This window comes from Hemitrygon akajei, chromosome 5, assembly GCF_048418815.1.
Source record: "Hemitrygon akajei chromosome 5, sHemAka1.3, whole genome shotgun sequence".
Classification (NCBI taxonomy): domain Eukaryota; kingdom Metazoa; phylum Chordata; class Chondrichthyes; order Myliobatiformes; family Dasyatidae; genus Hemitrygon; species Hemitrygon akajei.
This window is the reverse complement of record NC_133128.1, coordinates 184,631,471-184,657,289: the sequence shown is the minus strand read 5'-3', so window position 1 is coordinate 184,657,289 and position 25,819 is coordinate 184,631,471. Positions and strand designations below refer to the sequence as shown.

Below are 25,819 nucleotides of genomic sequence, written 5' to 3'. Positions count from 1 at the left end.
CACGAGTGGCTGTGAAGACCAAGTCATTGGGTGCATTTAAGGCAGAGATAGATATGTTTTTGATTAGCCAGGGCATCAAAGGGTTTGGGCTGAAGGCAGGGGAGTGGGGATGACTGGAAGAATTGGATCAACCCATGATTGAATGGTGGAGCAGATTTGATGCTCCTATATCTTATGATCTTATGGAAATCTCAGCTAGAGTTTGCCAGAAGGCATGTGGGAGACTCTGAAGTCAGCTGGAAGAAGGTTCTATTGTCTGATGAAACCAAAATTGAGCAGACTAAACACTATGTTTGGCGTAAGACAAAAACTACACATCATCAAAAACACACCATCCCTACTATGAAGCATGGTAGTGGCTGCATCATGGTGTTGGGATGCTTCACTACAGCAGGCCCTGGAAGGCTTGTGAAGATAGAGGGTAAAATGAATGCAGTAAAATACAGGAAAATCCTGGAGGAAAACTTGGTGCAGTCCACAAGAGAAATACGACTTAGGAGAAGATTTGTTTAACAGCAAGTCAATGAGCACAAGCATAAAGCTGGAATGGCTTTAAAACAACAAAGTTAATGTCTTGGAGTGGCCAAGAAAGAGGGCAGACCTCTATCCAATTAAAAATTTGTGGTTGGACTTGTTCACTCATGATCTCCATGCAATCTGGCAGAGCTTGAGCAGTTTTATTAATAAGAATGTGACAAAATTGCAGAGTCCAGATGTGCAAAACTGACAGGCACCTATCCACAAAGACCCAAGTCTGTAATTGCTGCATCGGCTGAATACTGACTTGAAGGAGGTTAATCCTTATGCAATCAATTATTTTGTGTTTTATATCCACAATGAATTCAGATCACTTTGTAGAGATCTGTTTTCACTTTGACAAAAAGAGTCTTTTTCTGTCGATCAGTGTCAAAAAAAGCCAAATTAAATCCACTGAGTTTCAATGTTGTAAAACAGTAAAACATGAACACTTTCCAAAAGGAATAGGCACTGTAGATAGGGTAAATGCAGATAGGCTTTTTCCACTGGGTGAAACTAGAACTAGAGGTCATAGGTTAAGGGTGAAAGATGAAATATTTAAGAGGAACTTTTTCCACTCAGAGGGTGGTGCAGCTGTGGAATAAACTGCCAGTGGAATTGATGAATGCGGGTTCAATTGCAATATTTATGAGAAGTTTGGTTAACTACATGGATAGCAGGGGTATGGAAAGCTATGGTCCAGGTGTGCATAGATAGGACTAGGCAGAATATCAGTGGAGCTTGGATTAATTGGGCCAAAAGGCCTGTTCCTGCGCTATAGAGCTCTATGACTTTAAAGTATTTAAGGCAAACTAACCTATGAATCATTTCATGGGATAATTCATTCTTTATGGACGAAGTATCATTTGTGTCTCCATTTTTATCATCTGTAGCCACATGCTCGCCACATCATCAATGTGCATGTTTTTTTTTCAAGATACATATCTAAAATTAAACCACCTCTATTTTCTCTTAATAGATGCTGGCTGGTCTGTTGTATATTTCCAAAATACGAGGGGTCATTGATAAGTTTGTGGCCTAAGGTAGAAGGAGATGAGTTATTAACTTCAAACTTTCTGTATTATCACTCATAGAGTTGACCTGCATCTGCTTGTAATGAGAGCTGTATAACTCATCTTCTTCTACCTTTGGTCACAAACTTATCAATCACCCTGCTGTGGACACTTTCTGGAGGTCCAAGATCCATATGCTGCACTACCGCTGGACTAAGTGTGTAAATGTAGGAGGGTACTATGTTGAAAAATAAATGTGCTAGGTTTTCTAGAATTGGCTCCTTCTACCTTAGGCCACAAACTTATCAATCACCCCTCGTATTTTCCTGTCATTTAAAACTGGTTTTGTCATTCTCCCTAATTCAGTATTATTTAAGAGTACATTTGAAGTGCCTTTATAATGTTTATAGTAGTTTTATTTCTAATTTATGGACATACATGAATTAAATAAATGCTTTAAAATACTAACCAAGTATATCAGTATAACAACCTCTCTTGTTTTGTTCTAAACTTTCTCTCCCTGCTTGTCTACCTGGTTCTTTTTTACTGTATTTATTTTGTTTTGTATTCCTTCTCATCTGATCTATTTTACATTCACGTTCTTAGTTTCTGTTAAGTTTTATTAATTTCTCAACTTTACTCTGTCTCCAAAAAAATTCTCCATTCATGTGATCATGATCAGGTTAATGAAAAAAAAGGCTTGTGATTAGCTGTCAGCCTCAATGAAGCTCTCTGTTTCCCAGCTAATCAGATGATACTTCATTAAACTTTGACCTGGATGTGTCATATGAGTAGAAGATTAAACATTCTATGTAAAATTATGAGAATCTAGAAGCAATAATTGTTAGATGAGGTAATTTGCTGTGAAACTGAGCCTGCCAAAAAAAAGATACCAAATATTCTATGTTTAAGGGTGGTGAGAAGTGGGTTAATATGGTGATGTTTTAGGCAAATGCAAAAAAAAATGTCATCATGTTTGTAATATCACAATGGTCTTATTTCATGTGCTGAAGATACAAAAGATAATGTCAAGTCTTGAATTCTATCCTGATCCTTGGTTAGCAGTTTATAGAGCTTTTCTTTTACATTGGAATTATTGCACATTTATGATTTTCACTTATTAAAACTTTTGTATATTTGTAAGTATAGATGAACACATTACCCATATTTTTCATTCTTTGTAAGAAAAACCTCATGGAAAAAATTTCTCTCTACAAGGTTATATTAAAATATTATGGTCACAGTGGACTTTATCCTTAAGTCAGAATGTGGTAGCAATTCTGAACAGAAACTCATTATTAAAAAAAAGACTGGTGATACAGCATATAATTACCTGCATTTTTGCTAATTACATCACAAGATTGCTACTGCAATAAGACTAAAATACCCAAATGTCAAACTGTGAACTTTACACATTTTCACCTAAAACTCGAAAATCAAAAGAATCATCAAAATTGATCATTAGTATGTGTTAATATTACAGGCTGTAATATATGTAATGTCTGTGACATTAATACAGCAGAAATTGAGTTTTCATCACTTAGTTATTGTTGTTTGATACATTTATATCTCAAAAATCAAAAACTGAACAAACAAAAATCTATCAAATCCTTATAAAAATAGCCTCTTGCATTTAAACTCAATTCATTTATGTTTCAATCAGAGCTTAAGAATGCTTAAAGATTACATTAACATTATACTGGTACACTTTTATTGACCTTCATATTTAAAATATTCCTACTTAGGCATTTCTTACACAGTACATGGCACCTATACACATTCACTAATGATAATTATAGAACAGATGCTGATTTAGTCATTTGAAGAAAGAGTGGAGGGATAATTAGTGCTTAAATGGCCTAGTTATTGCAGTGCTATAGAAGCCAGTCAAATCTTAAAATGAGAACATCTAGTCTGATAACAGAAAACATGAAATACATAATTCATTCATTTGGAAAATTTATATCAGTGGGTAACCATGAAATAATAATAATGATCCGATTCTTTGTGAGTGGCTTTTAGGTATTGCAGTCATCTGCAATCATTTGAACAAATCTTTAGAGATCACATAGCATTTTGTGGAAATCTCGGCGGTGTTTGTGTAATAAAATATGAACAAACAGAAAATGTGAGCTCCTGGTCATTTTTAAAGAATACAAAATGTTATCAACTGGGAATTTAATTTCAAATATAACATTGTAAAAATGTATAAATATGTCATAAAAGCTGTAAAGGTTAGTCCACCTTGCTTAAACAAAAGGATTTATACTGCTCAAATATTGTATTTATCTTGACGAAGGGTCTCGGCCTGAAACGTTGCCTGCTCATTTCAACAGATGCTGCCCGACCTGCTGAGTTCATCCAGCTTGTTTGTACGTCTTGATTTGACCACAGCATCTGCAGTATACTTTGTGTTTATTGCATTTATCTTAACCGTTCACAGGTCAACCATTAGGAAGTCATGGATGAATCATACTTGAAGCTAAAGAAGTAATTTTAAGCATAAACTTATGGGAAACTACTTGCACAGGCACTAATATCAATAACTAGCTGTAAAATTTGGGGTCATCTGTTGATTCTTGCAGTTTTTCTAAATCTTTCAGGTATAAAAGCCATATTTAATAGCAATGGACTACAAAGATTTTGCTTCCTGAATATTTCTGGGTATACCTTATTGATTTGGGGCTGCTGATCATGAAAATCAACATGAAATTTCCCTATCACACACCATTTTTTGAAATCGCCTATATATGTTATTTCAGTTCATAATTTCAGTCAGAATAACTGATGCCCAGACTAAGGAAGGCATTTTTGTTGGTCCACAAATAGAACAGGTCATCAATGACAGGCAATTTGAAGAACTTCTAGTGTGACTGGAGAAAATTGCATGGAAGTCATTCAAGGATATTGTTGAGATTTTACTTGGCAACTACAGAGCACCAAACTATGTGCAGTGGTTGACAACATGCTTGAAAAGTACAAAATCACGAAGTGCAACATGTCATTAAAGATTTATTTTCTGCATTCCCATTTAGAGTTCTTCCCTGCAAAACTTGGTGTTATCAGTGATGAGCATGGTGAAAGCTTTCATCAGGACATTGCGGTCATGGAGAAACAGTATCAGAGCAACTGGAGTCCATCAATGCTGGCTGATTATTGTTGGAAACTTAAAGAAGAAGCCTCAGACACCGAGAACAAATGAAAAATCATCAAGAAAACTTTTTTAGCTGAGTTGAACTATTGCAAAGCATCAGAACTGTAATGCAATTAAGCGCATTATATTCAATAAAAGTACATTTCTTGTTTCTCCAAATTCCTACATGATACAAGTAGTCTGAAATTATATTTGTATTCAGTTTTAAGCAGTATGTCATAAACTGAAATCATTTCTGAGGAAGCAACACTTTCAAAAAAATTCGTTCTCCGGCGTAATTTAATACGATTGCAATAAGGCATAAGAATTAAAAATAGAATGTATTTCACACTGAGGAAGATCATATGAGGATTTCATTGCTGATGGATTAGACTGACTACAATTCATGGTTGTAAGTCTGTTCTCTTTGATGGCTTTGGAGGCAGTCACGACTGGATTATATTCTGGCAGTCTCCTATGGACCTGCTGTCTCAGCATTTACGTAACTCAGGTTCAATACCTGATGTGGTTTTCTTAGCCCAAAGAAGCCTAATCCCAATACTAAAAAGAACACAAATCTCACGGTGCCTTGAAGGATGCTCTTTTGAAATAGGTGTAAAGTTGCAGCGTGGTAAGCCTGCGGCATTGTAACACAGCAAAGCCCAGTATTATTTCTGTGATGTACTGTACATACTAAAATAGGAATGCTTGACCCATTCAAGATCGCAGTAACTTCTTTCACTCAAATTAACACATAAAAAATACACCCTTTTTTGCATTACCTTTTTTTTGGAAAAAAATATAAATTAAAGATAAATTCTTTCCTTTTTCTTTCTCCATCGAACTGATCTAACCGGGATATAATTTTAGCTCCAAGATTACAATGTTACATTTGAACAATTATCTATTAAGCACAAATGAATTATAAAATATCATAAATAAATGCCAGAATGTAAACATTATGAAGGTATTTTAAATTCAAACTAAAGTTCAAGTTTATTGTCATTTACCTGAACATACATATGTATGAACAGACAAAACAATGTTCCTCCTCACCATGGTACACCCGAACAACATACATCACATACAGCATATAAACCAAAATATCATACTATAAATGAGTTAATAAAATATAATTCAAACTGCATGTAGTGAAGCTCAGCACGGCTAAACAGTAAACAGCTCACTTTCCTAGTGAGGAGACCTCGGAGGTGCCAGGGTACTCATTACTCTCACGGCCTGAGGGAAGAGGCTGTTACCCAGTCTGGCAGTCCTAGCCCTGATGTTCCTGCTCTCTCCTTGCTGGTTGTGGGTCAAAGAGATTGTGGTATAGGTGGTAGGGATCCTCAATAATGCTTTGGGCCCTTTGTCTGCAACACTCCCAGTAAATGCCACAAGTAGGGGGAAGGGAGACCCTCAGTAGGGTCTTGCAGTGTGATGCTCTGCACTTCCATACCACACACTGATGCAGCCAGACAGGACTCTCCCGATGGTGCTCCTGTAGAAAGTTTTCAGAATTGGTGTGGGGGAGCCTTGCATGCCTCAGTCTTCTCAGACAGTGTGTTCGCTGGCGTTCTTTCTTGACTAGTGAGGAGGTATTGTGGTACAGGTTTGATCATCCATTATGTGCACACCAAGGAACTTTGTGCTCTTCACTCTCTCCATGGCAGAGTCATTGAAGTGCAATGGAGAGTGGTTAACCTGTGCCTTCCTGAAGTCCGCAATCATCTCCTTTATCATGGTTTCCTTGAGACTCAGGTTGTTACAACGAACAAGGTTACAGTTTGTTACCAAGAGAAGGGAGTCAATTCAAGGCTCTGAGAGAAACTTCACTGAATGCTGGACGTATGGACTTTGAATGTTGTAGATATGATCTGTTTTGAATTTGGTAATATTTGTCAGGACCGGTAGACAGGGTAGCATAATGGTTAGCATGACACTTTACAGTACCAGCGACCTGGGTTCAATTCCTGCCGCTGTCTGTAAGGAGTTTGTACATTCTCTGCATGATTGCATGGGTTTCCTCCAGTTGCTCCAGTTTTCTCCCACAGTCCAAAGACATTCTTTTTGGTAGGTGAATTGGTCATTGTAAATTGTCCTGTGATTAGGCTAGGATTAAGTCGGGAGTTGCTGGGTGTCGAGGCTGGAAGGGCTGGAAGGGCCTATTCCACACCGTATCTCAATAAAGTAATATGAAAAAGTGCCAGGAGAGAAGGGAAGGGGCAAAACTAAACTGCACTCAGTCAGGTAAAAGAAACATCAAGATCAGCCGGATCACGGAGACACACAGGACTGCAGATACTGAAATCTGGAATAAAAATACAAACTGTAGAGGTGAAACCTGCATCAGACTCAAGGTGTGGAGGGAAGATAGCCAAAATAAAGAAGTGAGGGAGGAGGGGTGAGACAAGAGCTGGTAGGTGATAGGTTGATCCAGGTTGGATGGGGAATGATGGGCAATTGCAACCAGGAGGGCGAAGGGATTTTCAGAGACAGATACTGGTGGGTGGTAGCTGCAAATTATGAGGAAGAAAAAAGGAAGGGCAGATGAAACCCAGTTGGGTAGGTGTGTAGAGATGTGAAGTGAGAGGAATGTTGCCTGTTTGAAGGAGATGTTTTTTGACTAGTGGGGGGGGGGGGAGCGGAGGAGGAGTGGAGAAATCAGAGGAGTTGATATGTCAAGTCAGTAAATGGAAAGATAAATAGACAATAGACAATAGACAGTAGGTGCAGGAGTAGGCCATTTGGCCCTTCTAGCCAGCACCACCATTCACTGTGATCATGGCTGATCATACACAATCAGTACCCCGTTCCTGCCCTCTCCCCATATCCCTTGACCCCGCTATCTATAAGAGCTCTATCTAACTCTCTCTTGAAAGCATCCAGAGACTTGGCCTCCACTGCCTTCTGGGGCAGAGAATTCCACATATCCACCACTCTCTGAGTGAAAAAGTTTTTCCGCATCTCTGTTCTAAATGGCCTACCCCTTATTCTTAAACTGCGGCCTCTAGTTCTGGACTCACCCATCAGCGGGAACATGCTTCCTGCCTCCAGTGTGTTCAATCCCTTAATAATCTTATATGTTTCAATCAGATCCCCTCTCATCCTTCTAAATTCCAATGTATACAAGCCCAGTCGCTCCAATCTTTCAACATATGACCGCCATTCCGGGAATTAACCTTGTGAACCTACGCTGCATAATTCCCGCCATTCCGGGAATTAACCTTGTGAACCTACGCTGCACTCCCTCAATAGCAAGAATGTCCTTCCTCAAATTTGGAGACCAAAACTACACACAATGCTCCAGGTGGGGTCTCACCAGGGCCCTGTACAGCTGCAGAAGGACCTCTTTACTCCTACACTCAATTCCTCTTGTTATAAAGGCCAGCATGCCATTAGCTTTCTTCAATGCCTGCTCTACCTGATAGGTAAAGATGCTCTAAAGATAGGGTAAAATTCCAGAAGGGGATGTGCCCACACCTACCTATCCCAACAACTATGGATTTACACTAACGCAATACATTAATTCTGATTTTTCACTCTTCCCACTGTCTGATCAACTCCCCCAGATTCTGCTATTCATTTAAACACTGGGGAAAATTTACACTTAACATGTGGATACCCTCATCTTTGCAATGTGAATGTAGAGTATTGAACATTACAGCACAGGAAAAGGCTCTTCAGCCCACAATGTCTGCGTCAAACATGATGCCAAATTAAACTAAATCTCTTCTGATCTATATCCTCCATTCCCTGTATTTTCATGAACCTATCTAAAATCCTTTTAAGCCATATTTGCTTCCACCACTGTTCCTGATGGCCCAATCCAGGAACCTTCTGCACTGGAAAAACAATCTTCCTCGTACGTCTCCTCTAAACTTCCCCCCCTCACCTTCTAGAAGAAGGTGGTAAGGAAGGCGGGCTCTGTCGTGGGCAAAGTACTGGAGAGTTTAACATCGGTAGCTGAGCGAAGGGTGCTGAGTAGGCTACGGTCAATTATGGATAACTCTGAACATCCTCTACATAGCACCATCCAGAGACAGAGAAGCAGTTTCAGTGACAGGTTACTATCGATGCAATGCTCCTCAGACAGGATGAAGAGGTCAATACTCCCCAATGCCATTAGGCTGGACAATTCTACCGCCAGGACTTAAGAACTTTTTAAAAGCTATTATTAATGCTTTTTGAGACGGTGATTTAGATGCATATCATATTTTTTTTACTGAGTTAAGTATTGTATGTAATTAGTTTTGCTACAACAAGTGTATGGGACATTGGAAAAAAAGTTGAATTTCCCCATGGGGATGAATAAAGTATCTAACTATCTATCTATCTATCTATCTATCTATCTATCTATCTATCTATCTATCTATCTATCTATCATATCATCACTCCTCACAAGTAGCTCTGAAGTCAGGGCTGAACTTGGGTCTTTGGCACAGTGAGGAAGTAGCTCTTCTGATTACTAAACTTCTACTCATAGTCATTAAACACCACCCTTCCCTGCAATACGTACAACCTGAAAACTGATTTGAAAAGAAAATTCACTGCCTAAGTTGTGTGTGTGTGTATATATATATATATATATAGCAATTTTTAAAATGCTGTATCGACCAAATTTGAGTATTGTGTGCATTTCAGATCGCCACACTAGGAAGGAAGTGATTGCACTGGAGAGAGTGTAGCAGATAATTTTGCCAGGAGATAGATGGGCTTTTATTCCTCGAAGTGATGGAGCTGACCCGTGGTGGGGGAAGGGGGTGATAATATGATAAAAGTATCTAAGATTACCAAAGATGTGGATAAATGGTCAGGATCACTTTTTCCTGGAATTTAGGAATCGAAAACAAGAAGGCAATAATTTATTATCAAAGTACATATATGTCACTATATACAATCCTGAAATTCATTTTCTTGTGGACATACTCAATAAATCTACAGAATAATAACCATTACAGAATCGAAAGAGCACCCAAGTTGGGCGTTCAACCAGAGTGCAGAAGACAACAAACAGTGCAAATGCAAAAAAGAAAAAATGGCATTAAATAAATAAGCAATAAATATCAAGAACACAAGATGAAGAGTCCTTGAAATTAAATCCATTGGTTGTGCGGGAGCATTTCAATGATTGGATGAGTGAAGTTATCCCCTTTGACTCAAGAGCCTGATGGATGAGGGTAGTAACTCTTCCTGAACTTGGTGGTGTAAGTCCTGAGGCTCCTGAACTTTCTTCCTGATGGTAGCAATTTGAGGAGGAAATGCTTTCTACATTCAGAGTGGTTGCTATCTGGAAAATGCTACCAGAGGCAATGGTGAATCAGATGCGATCACCACTTTTAAGAGGAATTTAGACGGGTACAAATAGGGAAGTCATGGGTCCTAATGTGAATAAATGTGATAAGAGTCAATGAGTAAAAAAGCTTGGGATGGACAATAATGGGCTGAAGGGCCTATTTATTTGCTGAATGATTCTATGACTCTCTAGGACTTTATGACAATATCTGAACAGCAGCATCACTATCCCATAGCTGTCATCCAGAAGAATAAAAACAGGTATTTTGAATAATAATAAGAGATATCTGTGGACCTTTGGAACTAAAAGGGAATAAGACAGAAACTGGATCTTGTAATTTCTTGGCATATATGATGAATAAACTCTTCTTGTACTTCCAACCAGGTACTGGTATTGATAATTATCGAAGTTTTGATGATAGTCTGCGATGAGGGTCCTTGACAAGGATGAATTGGACTCAAATGTTAGGATATCCAAAGCAAGGTTCAGGACATGGTATTACACTGGATCTGAGCTCAAAACAAACACTAGACAAATCATAAGCACACAACCGCAGTTCAGGTGGACCATTCCTAGGAACCTCCCCTTGTGCTTGGGCCTTGCGAGCAAGAGCTTCAATACCCCAATGAATTGACACTACCACCCTGGTCAGGGTCAAATTGGTGGTAGGCTGCTTCTCTTGGTCTGTTTCATCAAACTGATGTGACAGGGCATCTGGTTTCTGGTTTTTTGAATCTGAATGGTAGGTCAGGATGAATTCAAAGTGGTTAAAGAACAAAGCCTACCTGACTTGCCTGGAATTCAGCCTCTTGGCCTCCTGAATATAAGCCAGGCTCTTGTGATCAGTCCAAACGATGAAAGATTTATTGGCCTGCTCTAGCCAGTGATGCCTTTCCTCCAAGGCTAACTTAACTGCAAGAAGCTCACAATTCACGATGCCATAGTTCCTCTCTGCCAGGGATGGCCACCTGGAGAAGAATGCACAGGGGTGCAGTTTAACGTCTGAAGATGGTCACTGGGATCAGACAGCTTCCACTCCAATGTCTAAGATGTTCATTCCCATGATGAAGGGAAGGTCCAGGTTAGGAAAAACCAAGATGGGCGCTGTTGTGAACAGCTGCTTAAGCTCTGCAAAAGCAGCCTTTGCTTCAATCATCCAGACAAAAGAGCCTGTGAATTTCTTAGTTAGCACTGTCGGAGGAGCTGCCACTGAGCTGAAATTCCTGATGCTCTTCTGCCAGAAGTTAGCAAACTCCAGGAATTCGCTGGACTTGTTTGATACTGGATGGTGGTGGCCAGTCTCTGGCAGCCTGGGTCTTGGTAGGATCCATCTTGAGATTGCCATTGGAGATAACGAAACCCAAAAATGAAACAGTTGTCATGTGAAACACTGACTTCTCCAACTTGACATAAAATCCATTGTTTAGAAGCCTCTTTAAAATGTCCCTGACGTGAGTGACATGCTCCTCCATGGACTTCGAGAAGATTAGGACATCATCCAGGTAGAAAAAGGTAAACCTAAGGAGAGCATCCCAGAGCACATCGTTTATAGAGGCTTGGAAAAATGCTGGAGTGCTTGCAAACCCAAAGAGCATAACTAGGTACGTGTAGTGCCCTGTCAGTGAATTGAATGCATCTTCCACTTATTGCCTTCCCTAATATGGATCAGATTGTATGCATTCTGTATATCTAGTTTTGAGAATACCCTCACTCCTTGGAGCATCTGTATTTATGAGTGGAAGGGGGTGGTGATCCTTGGCAATTATGCAATTTAATCCACAACACTTAATGCATGACCACAGGCCCCCATCTTTCCTTTGTATGAAGAAGGAGTCTGCACCTGTGGGTGAGGAGGAGGACCTCCTCCACTGCACTTCTCTCTGGGCCTGGGAGTGTGTACACTCCACCCAGCAGGGACAGGAACCAGGTAGCAGGTCTATAGCACAGTCATGGGTTTGGTGCGGTGGAAGAGTTGAGGCCTTTCCTTTGCTGAATACCTCTTCTAAGTTCTTGTAGACAGAAGGGATTTTGACCAGTCTGGGTGTTGCTATCTCCTCCAGACATTCCTTCGAGGACGACTCCTGAGGCTTCTTCTGTGACAGGGTGATTCGACAGACCGGGAGTCCTCTCCCTATGCTCACTAAGTTCTTTCATTGAAAGAGTGGCCAAAGCAGAGTCCAAATCCCCACCTGTATCTTCAGGCAAAGGCAGTGAGACATTACAGAGAGTTCTTGACCTCTGGGACCAGGCTTCAAGGATCGGTGTACAGGAGTCTCTCCCTTCCTTGAGACCTGGCAACTGGATTCACTAAGCTTGACAGTTAGTTTCCCAGACTGCTCGGACATCTCCTTGGACCTCTCCCTCTCTCTAGTTTCAGTGGGATCCCGACTAGACTGTGTTGGGACTCGCACAGTCCCATTGGCCAGACCGACTTGTCCACTCTTGAGCACTGGACTAGGTCTCCAGAAGGTCTCAGGTTCCCTCGCACTGAATGACGTCCCCTTATTGGGTGTTGGTCATGAGAGAGTCTGGGTGTTGGAGCACCTTGCCGCAAACAAACCCTCTTACAATGACTGGGCCAGGCAGTGATTCTCCCTTCCCACCAGTCCACAGATGGGTTAAGCTGGGAAAGCCAAGGGTACCCAAGGATCTGGGGTATGAGTGGAGTCAATAATGTAGAAACTAATATCTTCCACACAATCCTCTATCCGCATCTGCAACGCCACAGTCTGTTTCTAGATCTACACGTACAAACAAGCTGGATGAACTCAGAAGGTCGTTGACTGCTCATTTCAACGGATGCTGCCCGACCTGCTGAGTTCCTCCAGCTTGTTTGTACGTGTTGATTTGACCACAGCATCTGCAGTGTACTTTGTGTTTACTGTTTCTAGATCTATCTGAACTCGAGCGAGTGGCCATTCAAGACAGTTGTGGGCATGGGCTGGCTCAATTCTTGCAATGGTATGTTGAACCGGAGTGGTTCCTAAATCAGGAAATTACCCACTGCCTCAGAGTCCACAAAACCCTTCACCTGCCTCAAGTTCTTACCCAAGATGAACTCCGCCTTCAGCAGAATCCATGGGATTGGGCGTAATGGCTGCTTACATCGCAGTCCTACCGACAACTGATGGTCATAGCAGTTCTCTAGGTGGCAGCACCTTTGGACATTCGGCCCACAGGTGGCCTGCTTCCCCGCAGTAAAAGCAGTGACCTTGACTTCAATGCTGGGACCTCTCATTGGTAAATAGTCCAGTGCCACCAACCTGCATGGGTTCAACTGGATCTTGAGCAGGCAATGGACTGCTCATGGTCCAATGCTGGAGAGTGGAACTGCAATGCGTAGGGACTGAGCTCAGACTAACTCTCATTGACCTCCTGACATTGTCCTACACTCACTCAGCCAGATGACTATCGAGACGGATGGATGGATTTTCCACGGACGCTGCCTGACCTGCTGAGTTCCTCCAGCTTGTTTGTACGCGTTGAGATGGATGGGCCGGTTGATCAATACCTCTAAGGATATCCTTCAGTTCATCTCAGAGTCTGTGGCAGTATAGCATAACCAAGGCCTCCCTGTTCCAACCACTCTCCTGGGCCAAGGTCTGAAATTCGATCACATAGTCGGCTGCTGACCGTCCCCTGTCAAATCTTTATCAGGCAGTCCAACGCTCAACTGGCTCTGGCGGGGTGATGAAACACTTTCCTCACCGCTGGAGCTCAAATACTAAGGGGCTTTGGGCGAGAAAGTGGCAGCAAGAACCTGGGTCACCGTCAGATCTGGCTCTGGCTCTGCAGAGTGACCGACAGCCTCACCTGAGTGACGTTGCCTTCCTCCCTTCAACAGCTGGCGCATGGCAACCTGGAGGTCATGTATCTTCAGGCTCTGGCTGGAAATTTCCACAGCTGATGAAATGCTCTGATACCCCACTGGTTTCACTGGCTCAATCGTATCATGACGAGAGTCCTTGACAAGGGTGAATTGGACCCATTTACTGAGTTATCCAAAGCAAGGTTCAAGACGCGGTATTACACTGGATCTGAGCTCAAAACAAACACAAGATGATATCACGAGCAGGCTTATGATTGAGTACCAAACCACATTTCAGGTGTTACTTAAGTACTCAATTCTTGGCGCTCGAAGCATGATTACCAATTAGCGGGACCATCTAAATCCCGGCCGCTGGCGTGGTTCGGGGCATCTCATAACAGTAACTCTGCTACCTTCATCAGGGATGATGCCTTGGCATGTCTAGTCCAGTGGTGTGCTGGACTAGACACGCCCAGGCATCATCCCCGACGAAGATGGCAGAGTTCGTCATCACAATATGTAATTGATACCTGTACCCGCGTGGAAGCTTAAGAAGAGTTTATAAGACAGAAACTGATCTCCATTGAAAAACAGGTGTGGAAAATGATGACAAATTTTGGATTGGTTTGCAAACTATTGAAAAATATTTTGTCACATATATGCAGCTTTAAATATCATTAGAAAAGACCATAAAAGAGATTAATATATCATGAATATATCATCATGAATATATGTACTTGTAAGCTTCTTATTCTAATCTTCCCAGCTCCCGTGAGATCTTGGAGACACAAAGAAGCATGGAAATTTTAGGGGATGAATTTTTTTGTATCTGTCTCAGAGGCTGCTAGTTGAGGCATGGAGGTCACTGAAGATATAAGGAAGAAGCCAGGATAGAACGATTAGGACGACCTGGTCTTTCCCACTCTTTAAACAGCAATTGGTTCGTATTAGTTAGTCTGAGATACATGTTCATTACAATGCACGATTGTAGGTAATGCATTGCTGGGACAGTAAATTATTAAACATTCTGTCATGATTTGCTGTGAATATATTTACATATCACTGGTGTGTGAAAGACAACATTTCAGAAGTAAGGCTTCCAGCACAGACCGATAGGCATGAAAGTCAGACTCATCTCATTAGCACGGGATTTACAGTACAGCTCCATTGCACGACCTTTAACCTAGATGTTCACTTATTTATTGAGAAACAGCACAGAATAGGCCCTTCTGGCCCTTTGAGCCACACCGCCCCGCAAACCCCCCTATTAATCCGAGACTAATCATAGGACAATTTACAATGACCATCTGTGGGAGGAAATCGGGCAGGTGCAGAAAGCCACGCGTTCATGGGGAGAACGTGCAAACTCCTTACAGACGGGGTAGGATTTGAACGCAGATTGCTGGTACCGCAGGGAAGAACTGTACGTAATTCACCGACATTGAGCTGGTGTTTTGTTTTAAGAGACTGCTCTGATGCAATGACATTGCTACATAAGGATTTTTCGCACGCTTTGGTGGTGTCAGCTTTGGAGTTCAATATAATAAGTTGCGGGTTTCGTTAAATATAAAACACTTCACTTCATTTTATTTGCGTAAGCCTACATTGGTGACCTTGATGCTTTAGGACAATCCCAGAGTTATCAAACACGTCAGTCAATGCAGTCATTTTGAAACTGCGGGAGCTTTGGAAGCAAAACCCATCACTTAGTTCATACAAGCTAACACCCAGTTCATTCTGTGAGCAATCTCCGTGGATGACACCAAATTCTACTACAGTTACATGGCAGCATCACTCAGCAATGCCATGGTGGTGAGAGTGTGAACACCCACCTGAACCTGATAAATACCGATTGCTGAAAACTAACCTTTTGCAGACTTTTGGAGTATCGGAGTCTGAGCGGGCCAAGCACTTGCTCTCCTTGCCCGGTCTTGGTGATGGTGAGCCTTTGGAGCTAATGGACCAAATGCTCTACCTCCTGGGAAATCACCATCCTTGTTTTATTTTTAAAGACCTCTTCCATGCAGCAAATGCCTGATCAAGTTTGCATAGCCTTCATTAATACACCCATGTATGACTGTAGAGAGCTTGTTAGGATGGCTCATAGTTTACACTCAGCTGGGCAGTGGCACATTATTCCTCCTGCTTTCCTTTTCTCAACAAGGCCGGTCAGCAAGGCCCCCGGAATAAGGATGCCGTGGCTGTGAAACTGATGACAACCGGGCCTGTGCTTTCACCATGCTCGTTTTGGTACGACCTTAGGAATTGCCGACCACCTTGCAGCTTTGACAGTTCCAGCGCATTGGAACATCAGAGGTCTGTGAAGACCGTGGGATCTAGCTGCCAGGGTCATCTACCGTACATTAAGGCCATCCTTTCAGGGTGACGCTTCCTGTGTGACACGGGTGCTCAAGTGAGTGTGCTACCAGCATCGCCTATTAATGAGAAGGCAAAGAGCAATGAAACCTCACTGGAGGCTGCCAACAGCAGCAAGATCTAGACTTACAGACATGATGGGTGATGCTCTGCCTCGGGGGAGGGGGGTGACGTTAAACATGGGGCTTCATCCTGGTTAAGCTGGCTAGACCTCTTCTAGGTGTAGATTTCCAGTGTGCCCAAGGACTGTTAGTCGATCTTAAGAACTGTCAGCTTGTGGATGTCAGGGAATTTGGGTCATTCCCCTGTTCCCTCAGTAAGTTCCCCACAACGACCCTGTCAAGCACATGCACCACCGCATGGGAGTTTACTCGGCTGCTGGACAAATCCCCCAACCTCACCAAGCCCACATTCTCTATTCAGTCACAAAACATGGGCTCGAGCACAGCATTCTCAGAACTGGCCTGCCAGTTCATGCCCAGAAAAGCTGACAGCCATGAAGGCAGCGTTTGCCAACATGGAAAGACTCGAATTGTATGCCAGCTGAATAACCCCTGGTCTTCAATCCTCCATATGGTCCCTAAGTTCGATGGTGGTTGCTGACTGTGTGGTAATTGCCAACGTCTTAACGAGGGTACATTATCCGATCCCACACATTCAAGATTTTTTGGCATGTATAGCCGGAAGGTTAATTTTTTCCAAAGTTGATCTAGTTAGGGGCTACCATCAGGTGCCCGTGTGCTCGAAGAACATTCCCAAAATGGCTGTGATAACTCCATTTGGCCTTTTTGAGTTTCTGTGCATGCTGGTTGGACTGAAAAATGCACTTTTCGAGCACTTAAGCCAACACGACTTGATTACTAACTCTGATAAATGGCAGTTTGGGGTATCAAGCATTGACTTTCTCGTGCGTCACATCTCTGCAGACGATGCAAAACCCCTTCCATCAAAGATAACCGCTATTATGGGTTTCCCACTGCCCCACACTACTAAAAAACTACAGGAGTGTTTAGACACGGTGAACTTCTATCATTACTTCATTCCATGTGCTGCTGAACTTATGTTCTCCCTATATAATGGGCTTAAAGGCACAACCACTAATCAAGTGCTTGACTAGTCATCAGACATGACAAGGACATTTGATGAAAGTATTTTTATTAACAAAGAAAAATAGCAGAACATATGTTATAATACAACCAACCATTTTATACCAGTTACAAAAAGAACTCCTCACCCCTCAATAAACAAGAACAAATAGAACCAACCAGACCAGTCAAAAATAGATATAAAGGCCTATTGTCTATATAAAGATACAGCACCTTACACATTCAAATAATTTTTTCAGCATCCATGTTTTTGACAAAACTTAAAAAAGTTTGCCAAGTGGTGTTAAATCTTGCAGACTGTCCCCTGACCAAATAGCGGATCTTCTCAAATTTTATGAAGAACATGATATCTTTGATCCAATGCCCATATGTTGGAGGGGAAGAGTCTTTCCATTTGCACAAGATCAGCCTTCTGGCAAGAAGTGAACAAAAAGCAATGAGATCGGCTCAGAATTTGCTGAGTTTAATATTCTGAGAAGGCACTCCAGATAGTGCTATTGACCAAGATGGCGTAATTAATTCTCCAAAAATTTTTGAAAAAGTTTCAAAAATCAAAACTCAAAAATCTACAAATTTTGGACACAACCAGAACATATGGCAGAGTGTAGCCGGGAATTGTTTACATCTGTCACACATTGGGACAAGATCTTTATTAATTTTAGCCAATCTAACTTTAGACCAATGACAACAGTACACAATTTTAAACTGAACAACAACATGTCTAAGACACACAGAGGATGAATAAATTCTATGAATTGTTTTTTGCCGTAGGTCATCTGGAACTTGTTATGACCAGGACATTTGATAATACCAAATGATCTCTTTGACCCTACTGGTGCACCCACTCCCCAATGCACCCAGAACCATTACAACTGATGCCTCAGACTATGTTGTGGGTGCTGTGCATGATCAGCTTGTTGGAGACGTGTGGCAGCTGCTCCCTTAAAGTAAGTAGAGCAAATTTGACTGTGATCTTCTCGGTCTCCGTCCCCCTAAAGTAAGTAGAGCAAATTTGACTGTGATCTTCTCGGTCTCTGTCTGGCTATCCCCCCACTTTCATTTTCTTCCAGAGGGTCACCATTTCACAGCATTTGTTGACCCCAATCCCCTCTTGCCCGTGATAGCCAGAATATCAGTCGCTTGGTCTGCACGGCAGCAATGCCCCCTGGCCTGCATATCTGAGTTCACAACAGATATACAACATATCAAAAGGAAAAATAATGTTGTGGCCCATTGCCTCTCATGGTCAGCTGTTGAGGCCGTACACATAGGGGTTGATTATGCCAGCATGGCAGTTGACTAAGTTACTGACCCAGAGGTCCAGGCTTACTAAACAGCAAACATGGGCCTGCGGTTGGCTGAAATAAAGTTTGGTTATTCTGTCTCAACCGGTCGCTCTTGCCCCATTGTGCCTGCAAACTGGAGACGGACTGTTTTAACTCTATATGTGGCCTCTCGCAACCAGGCTGGAAGGCCTCACAGGAACTGGTTGCACTGAAGTTTGTCTGGTACGCCCGGCCTTTAGAAAAGACGTGCGTGATGGGATGCAGGCTGTGTGGAGTGCCAGTGGGAAAAAGTTAACCGTCGTGTTTAAGTGCCATTGGCACCTTTCGAGGTCCCTGAGTGATGGTCTGACCATGTCAACATGGGCTTTGTTGGTCCTCTTACCCCCCCCACCCCCCGAACAGTTTCACACACCTCCTTCCCATGGTGGACTGTACCACCAGGTGGCCAGACATCGTCCCTCTAGCATCCATGATGGCTGCAGGCATAGCTGAGGTGTTCAGCAGCAGCTGGGGGTCGCTCGGTTTGGCACCCCCTCTGACTGCGGTCTCCACTTCATTTCAGACCAATGGGCTGTGATGGCCCACAACCTTGGTGTTAGGATACAAGTGCCAGGTGATTTCATTCCTCACGCCACGACCACCTGGTCGGCTTCTCAACAGCCTCCTTAGTAAATTCAATTCCTTTTCACGTATTTCTACCTCCCATCATGATGTACAGCACTCTTGACTTCCAGCTGACCTACATTCTGTGTCATTTGTTTTCATCCACTATGATGCACAACACCATCTCCTAAGGCCCCCTTACGATGGCCCGCTGGCAGTTTGGAATGGGGAGAAAAGACTTTTGCACAGATAAGAGGGGTAAACCTGAACATATTTCAGTAGATCACCTTAAACCGGCCCACCAAGATTTGGCATATTCCCCTGCCATGTTCCTGGCCTCTCTGTGTGTCAATAATGCACCATCAATAACTCTCGGAGACGTGAGGCGAGATATAGGCTTTTATTGGCTGGAAGAAAGAACAAGCAGCAAGTGACCACCACACTACATCCTGGAGACTGAGGCCGGGGCTGTGTCTCCAATCGCCTTTATATCGGGGTCCGTGGGAGGAGCCACAGGAGCAGTCAGCAGGGGCGGGGGGGTCGTGTCCAGACAGGTATATGTAGTTCACCACAGACAATGAGGGTGCCAACATACCTCTGGATGAGCCAGAGGCACCTGTGGTTCCTCCAACCATGGAACAAAGGACCCAAGCTGGGTGTCTTGTCCAAGATCCAGACAGACTCACAATGCTGGCTTTAGTGAATTCTGGGCAGGGTTGGCTCTGTAGGGTAACGTAATTGGGAGAAATGTACATAATTCGCAATCACCAACATTGAGTTGGGTTTCACTTTAAGAGACAGGTCTGTCGTGATAACATTGTTACGTAAGGATTTTTAGCACGCTTTGGTGCTGTAGGCTTTGGAGTTCAATAAAATGTGTTACGGGTTTTGTTGAACATAAAATGCCTTACTTTGTTTTATTTGCATTAACCGACAGTACAGTAAAATGTTGTGCAAACCTTTATGCTATCGTGCCATCCCCTTCTGTCTTCCAGCTTGACCTTAATTTTGAAAGGAATGGTATAATTTCTATACTATTGTGCGGTCTATTTCATTGCTTATGAATGGATCAAACTTGTCTGAAAAGGAAAATATCTGTTAGAAGGTTGGCTTTCAGTGAAAATATAAAGGCAATTATTAAGTTATTTCTTTGGAAATAATCAACACGTCAAATTTCATTTGTTTTAGGCACTTCTGATCATAATTCATTCATCATTATTATTAAAGTTGTTATAGCTGGGGGCTGTGGTAGTAGTAGGGATAAGCTCCCACTACCTATTAAATTATCTCAATGGTGTGTGACTCAAATAGCCTTTGACAACCAAGTTTATCTCCTGGCCTTCATGTAGTTAGATACTAAGCTTGATGGGTCCGCTTCTACTGACGGGAGAAGGAACAAAAGCAGGTTACTGGCACCTTAAAACCAGTCAACCCCAAGCAATGGGCCCCCCCATTATATAAATAATGAAAGCAGACTGCCCAAGCTTTTAGGCTTTGTAATCAAGGTGCTGGTAAAAAAAAGGACATTCAATTCACGGAAATGGAATTCAAATTCATGTTTTCATTATATTGTTCTTTAGTTAAGTTGTTCATACAAATGTCACTTTAGCAGTTCATCAATGAGGCAACAGAAGTGAAGTCAGGTCTTTACAAATTTTTAGATCTGAATACTTCAAACAGAAATAACCATCAATTATAAAATAGCTTGAGTTAACTGCATTTGAGATGTCTGGTGGTGGAAGCTAACTCACAATTATAAATGGGGTACTGTTGCATATAGATTGCAGCAAAGTACTATTGCCAGAAAATGAATTTGAAAATATATGCTTTTTGCTAAAACTTTTAGCATTTTTCTTCCAATTTTGGATCAACATTTAGAAATATGTGTGGATGCAGGTCATAAGGAATCAACTTTTCACTCTATCTGAACCTAATTTTCTTAAAAGATGTCAAGTTTACATTCAACAATTAAATCTTACTTTGCTAATTGCAGGGATTTAAACTCCAGTTCAGTAGCAGGAGCATTACCATACTTTCTGATTCATACAAAATCTTTTTAACTCACTCTATATCACTCCACATCAATACAGGTGCACCACAGGACTGCATACTTAGTCCCTTGATCTATTCTCTTTATACTTACGACTGTCAGGCTAAGCAGAGCTCTAATGCCATATGTAAGTTTGCTGAAGCTGAATCAATCAGTATATAGAAGGGAGGTTGAAAATCTGGCTGAGTGGTGTCACAACAACAACCTCCCATGCAATGTCAGTCAACACCAAGGAGCTGACTATTGACTTCAGGAGGAGGAAAGGGGATCAAAGATGGAGAAGGTCAACAATTTTAAATTCATCTGTGTGATCATTTCAGAGGACTTGGCCTGGGCAATTGCAAAGAAAGCACAGCACATCTCTACTTCCTTAAAAGTTTGCAAAGGTTTGGCATGACATCTAAAACTTTGACAAATTCTTTTGATGTATGGTAGAGAGTATATTGACTGGTTGTATTATGGCCTCATACGTAAACACTAATGTCCTTGAATGGAAATTCTAAGAAAAATAGTGGATATCATATGCAAAGCCCTCCCAACCATTGAGCACATATACACAAAGCGTTGACACAGAAAAACAGCATCTCCTGAAAGACCCCCATCACCTAGGTCCTGCTCTCTTCTCACTGCAGCCATCAGGAAGAAGGTACCAGAATCACAGGACTCACACCAGCAGGTTCAGGAACAGTTATTACCCCTCAACCATCAGGCTCTTGAACCAGTGGGATAACTTCACTCAGCTTCACTTGCCTCATCAATGAAATGTTCCCACAACCAATGGACTTACTTTCAAGGATTTATCATCTTACGTTCTCAATATTTATTGATTATTTATTTATTATTATTGTTTTATTTTGTATTTGAACAGTTTATTGTCTTTTATACATCAGTTGTTTGTCCTTCATGTTGGGTGTGGTCTTTCATTGATTCTATACTTTTCTTGAATATACTGAGTAGAAAATGACAAAAAATGAATTTCAGTGTTTATATAGTGACCTATATGTATTTTGATAATAAATTTACTTTGAACTTTGATATAGGAAAGAAAATAAGTACAGAAGATTTTTTTAAAAAAAATCTGGACATAGATGTGGAAAAAGTCAAAGAAGAGATTGCAAATGCACCTTCAAAAATTGCTGAAGTGTGAATTGTGCTTAGGAACTGAATGACAGCTTTCTGTTCATGAAAGGGAATGTGGTTAATCTGGATATTGCACAATATTTGTTGGAGAACCTATCCATGAGAACTGTGACCTGCTCTGTTGGCCTACTTTCACTATACTCCCTTATTTTCATCCCATGCCCTATGCTACCACAAGTACGCTTAACATCCCTTTCAAATGAAACTTCCATCATCAGACTTTCATCTAAAATTTGACAGAATTCCTCATCATCTGTTCAAACTATCATCCCATCACCAATCTCTGTTCCTCTGCTAATTTCCTAAAGGCTCAATTGTTTTATGTTCATTTTAAGGCATTGTACTTGAATCTTTTGAAACAGATTCATTCCTGTCATAACAAAGATATGGTTCTAATCAATCAGAAATGTCATTTTCCATGTCAATAACCAGCTTCTCTTCTTATCCCCTCTCTAGTTTTTGACATGGTTGATCACATTATCCACCTTCAACATATCTACACTGGTTTTCAGCTCAGTAAGAACACTTCTGGTTTGCTTAACTCAAAACGATTAAATTGATCATTTTTCCTGCCCCTGTCCCTCCCATGTTCCTGAAGGGGTAAATGGGTTAGTCTTATGTAAACTAAAGTTAGTTCATCAGTCTTTGCCAATATTTAAAACTGCAAATAATTCTTTTAGTTATATTTTACATGGACAGGAAAATCTACTGAAAATGCTGCCCATTTTGTTGATATTCTGCCACTAGGAGTGTATTTTATTAAGTAAACAAAAATGTTTTAAAGTCATGCCTTAATAAAAAATGTTACCTCTGCTTTGCACCTCTACGCAATCAGTGGGCCATCCATTCAATGAAAGATTATTGTACTGCTCCTGCTGAAGAGCTGTAACATCAATTAGACAGTCAGCCAAACTCCATTCAGAAACGGCATGAGAGTCAAGAAGTCGAATCCTAGCTCTTTGTTTATCGCACTCAGTGGCATGACAGTGAAAAAGGAGTGAAACTGAAAAACAATAAAATACAGTGCAATTAAAGTCATGTTCCATTCATGCAAGTAAGTACATGCAGTTAAGTAGGAACTTGGTTAATTTTCCCGCACTTAAGTATTACAGGATTCCTGACAGGTAAGTAGTATGTGTAAACTATTAGCATGCAGATTAATGTCTAATAAACACAAAAATAACATTTTGTTTCAGCAAAATCTTATTGATACCTTTAGATTAACATCTAAATAATATAACATCAACTTAATGAATTGTCTCGTAGTGTCGCTTAGTCGCTTCTCCAACACTCTGCTGGGGAAACAACAGGATGGCTTTAGATAGAAACTTCATTAGCTCCTGGCCTTCTGGCCTCTGGCCTTCTGCCAGCCAAAGTGCTTTCCCACTTACTATTTCCTCACTGCACAGGAAGTAGCCTAATACAGATCTGAAACTGCCTATTTTAAAATAAAAGCTGAATGTGCTTAACCACATAGAAAAAATATAAAGCAATTGCCTGCAGTGCAGAACAATCATAATATTTAATTGTACTTTATTATTTTATGGAGCTGAGGGATTCTGGAAGTGCTGATACTGGCAGGAATTGTAGCAGTTGGATTCTGAAAAGTGAAAGTGTCTGAATTGTTTTGTTTTCTACTCATTTGCAATGATACTTAGGCTGCTTATTGCCAGGGACCAGCAGTTTAATTCCAAAGGGACGATAACACCTAACTTCACAGAGCACATGAAGTAAATTTTCACTTAGAGTGGACCGACAATACATACTCCTCACAGATAGATAGATAGATAGATACTTTATTCATCCCCATGGGGAAATTCAACTTTTTTTCCAATGTCCCATACAGGACATCTCTTCTCCTTAGAATTAAGCCAATAGGTTGAATGTACAAAATAAAAGGCCTGATGTAGCTTGCTGGTTTCGTTGGCATTGTAATCCTGACCTGACAGATTCTTGGTCAGAAGGGCACCCATGCCTGAGATAACAGGAAGCCAAACCAGTGGAATGCATGTTCTTTCCACAAATCAGAAGTAACTTTAATCTGAATTGAGGGCTTTGTTCTGCTGAGATGTTAAGTATTGTTGCATGAATGAAGTCACTGGAGAAAATTATTGGTAGTTATGAAGCTCCCTCTTTATTCAACAAAACAGGATACAGCAGGCATCATATTGAGACACTTTCGGTGAAAAGGTCTGGCTAGCCCTCACTACCTGATATTTTATGTGCTAAGCATCAAGGGACAATTCCATATCAACAATGCCTCCACAATGGTCTCTCTGAAATTGCACACAAACATCCCACCTGATTCACACCCACACCAAACGCATCTAAATGAATTTTCTTCAGCATTGTTTGGTTGTGATTCAAGGCTTTTAGGAATCTATTGTGCTGAGCAGCATTTTAATTTAAATCTACAATCTATTCAAATTTGAAGATTGCTAGCTAAAGTAATTTGGTGGATGTGCTAAACCCAAAAATTGCTCCGACACTAAGCAACTCATTTTCCTCCATGCACCGTCTGCATACAGAACAGGATGATTATTTAGTAATATAGCATGGTACAGGCCCTTCTGGCGCAATGAGCTCACGCTGCCCAATTACACCCATGTGACCAATTCACCAATAACCCATACTGCCACAAGCCCCATAGCCTCTGTGGCTTGCTGTAAAGCGTTGAGCTTCTAGGGTTTCTGAGCACCTATATTTACTAATTGTTATCTTAACTAGACATTTGCCCCATGTGCTTTCAGTTTAATCTTGTCAACTTAATTGTGGTTTCCCGCAATCTCTGACTATTTAAAGAGGACACTCATTTAGTGCTTTAACAGAGTCATTGTGTTGGAGAGAATGAGTTGTCTTGCAGTGTCGCTCAGTCGCTCCTCCAAGGCTCTGTCACAGTTACTACACCTAACCAACTGTTTCCGCCTCCTCCTGTAGATCCTCCCGCTCCTCCGCCCTTGGGTTGAGACATGAGCCTGCACCTACAACTCCTCAAATAGGTCAGCACCAGTGACCTCCATGATAGAGAAAGCCCATCGTTCCTCTGCAATTGAGTCCTGTCTTCAGTGAGTACACTGTGACACATATGTCCTTGGAATGTGGGTGTACCTTTATCCAACCCACCTCAGAGGGCGGTTGTGGTGGGCAGGGTGCTGAAGGATATACTGTGGGTGAAGGGCAGAAGACATTTCTCATAATTTTATGAGTAGTATAAGCCCATTTCAGTTACACAAAAAAGCATCAAAAACAGTCAATAGTCAATAATTCATCTCAGTTTATGGGCAGTTTACTGAGTATTGTTGTACTTAATATCTGCTGCAGATAGCAGCGACTGCTTCAGATATGCTGGACACCTTGGAACTCTACTTCAATAACATGGGGAACGGTCACTTGGTTCATTTCTATTCTTCAAGTATTCATAACCATCTTTCCAGCCCCTGGGTGGCTAATCAATCAGTTTATATTTTAGATCCTGATTGGCTGTGTTGTATTCAT

At 41.5% G+C, this 25,819-nt stretch overlaps 1 protein-coding gene across 1 annotated transcript in view; it reads right to left on the bottom strand.

The window, feature by feature from the left end:
• The window catches only part of fign (fidgetin), a 122,137-nt gene extending 98,828 nt beyond the window's left edge, over nt 1-23,309 (bottom strand). The window contains exon 1 of the mRNA XM_073047428.1: nt 23,133-23,309. The gene's annotated coding sequence lies outside the window, so the exon portion shown is untranslated. The remainder of the gene's footprint in view (nt 1-23,132) is intronic.
• Between the last annotated feature and the right edge of the window lie 2,510 nt (nt 23,310-25,819).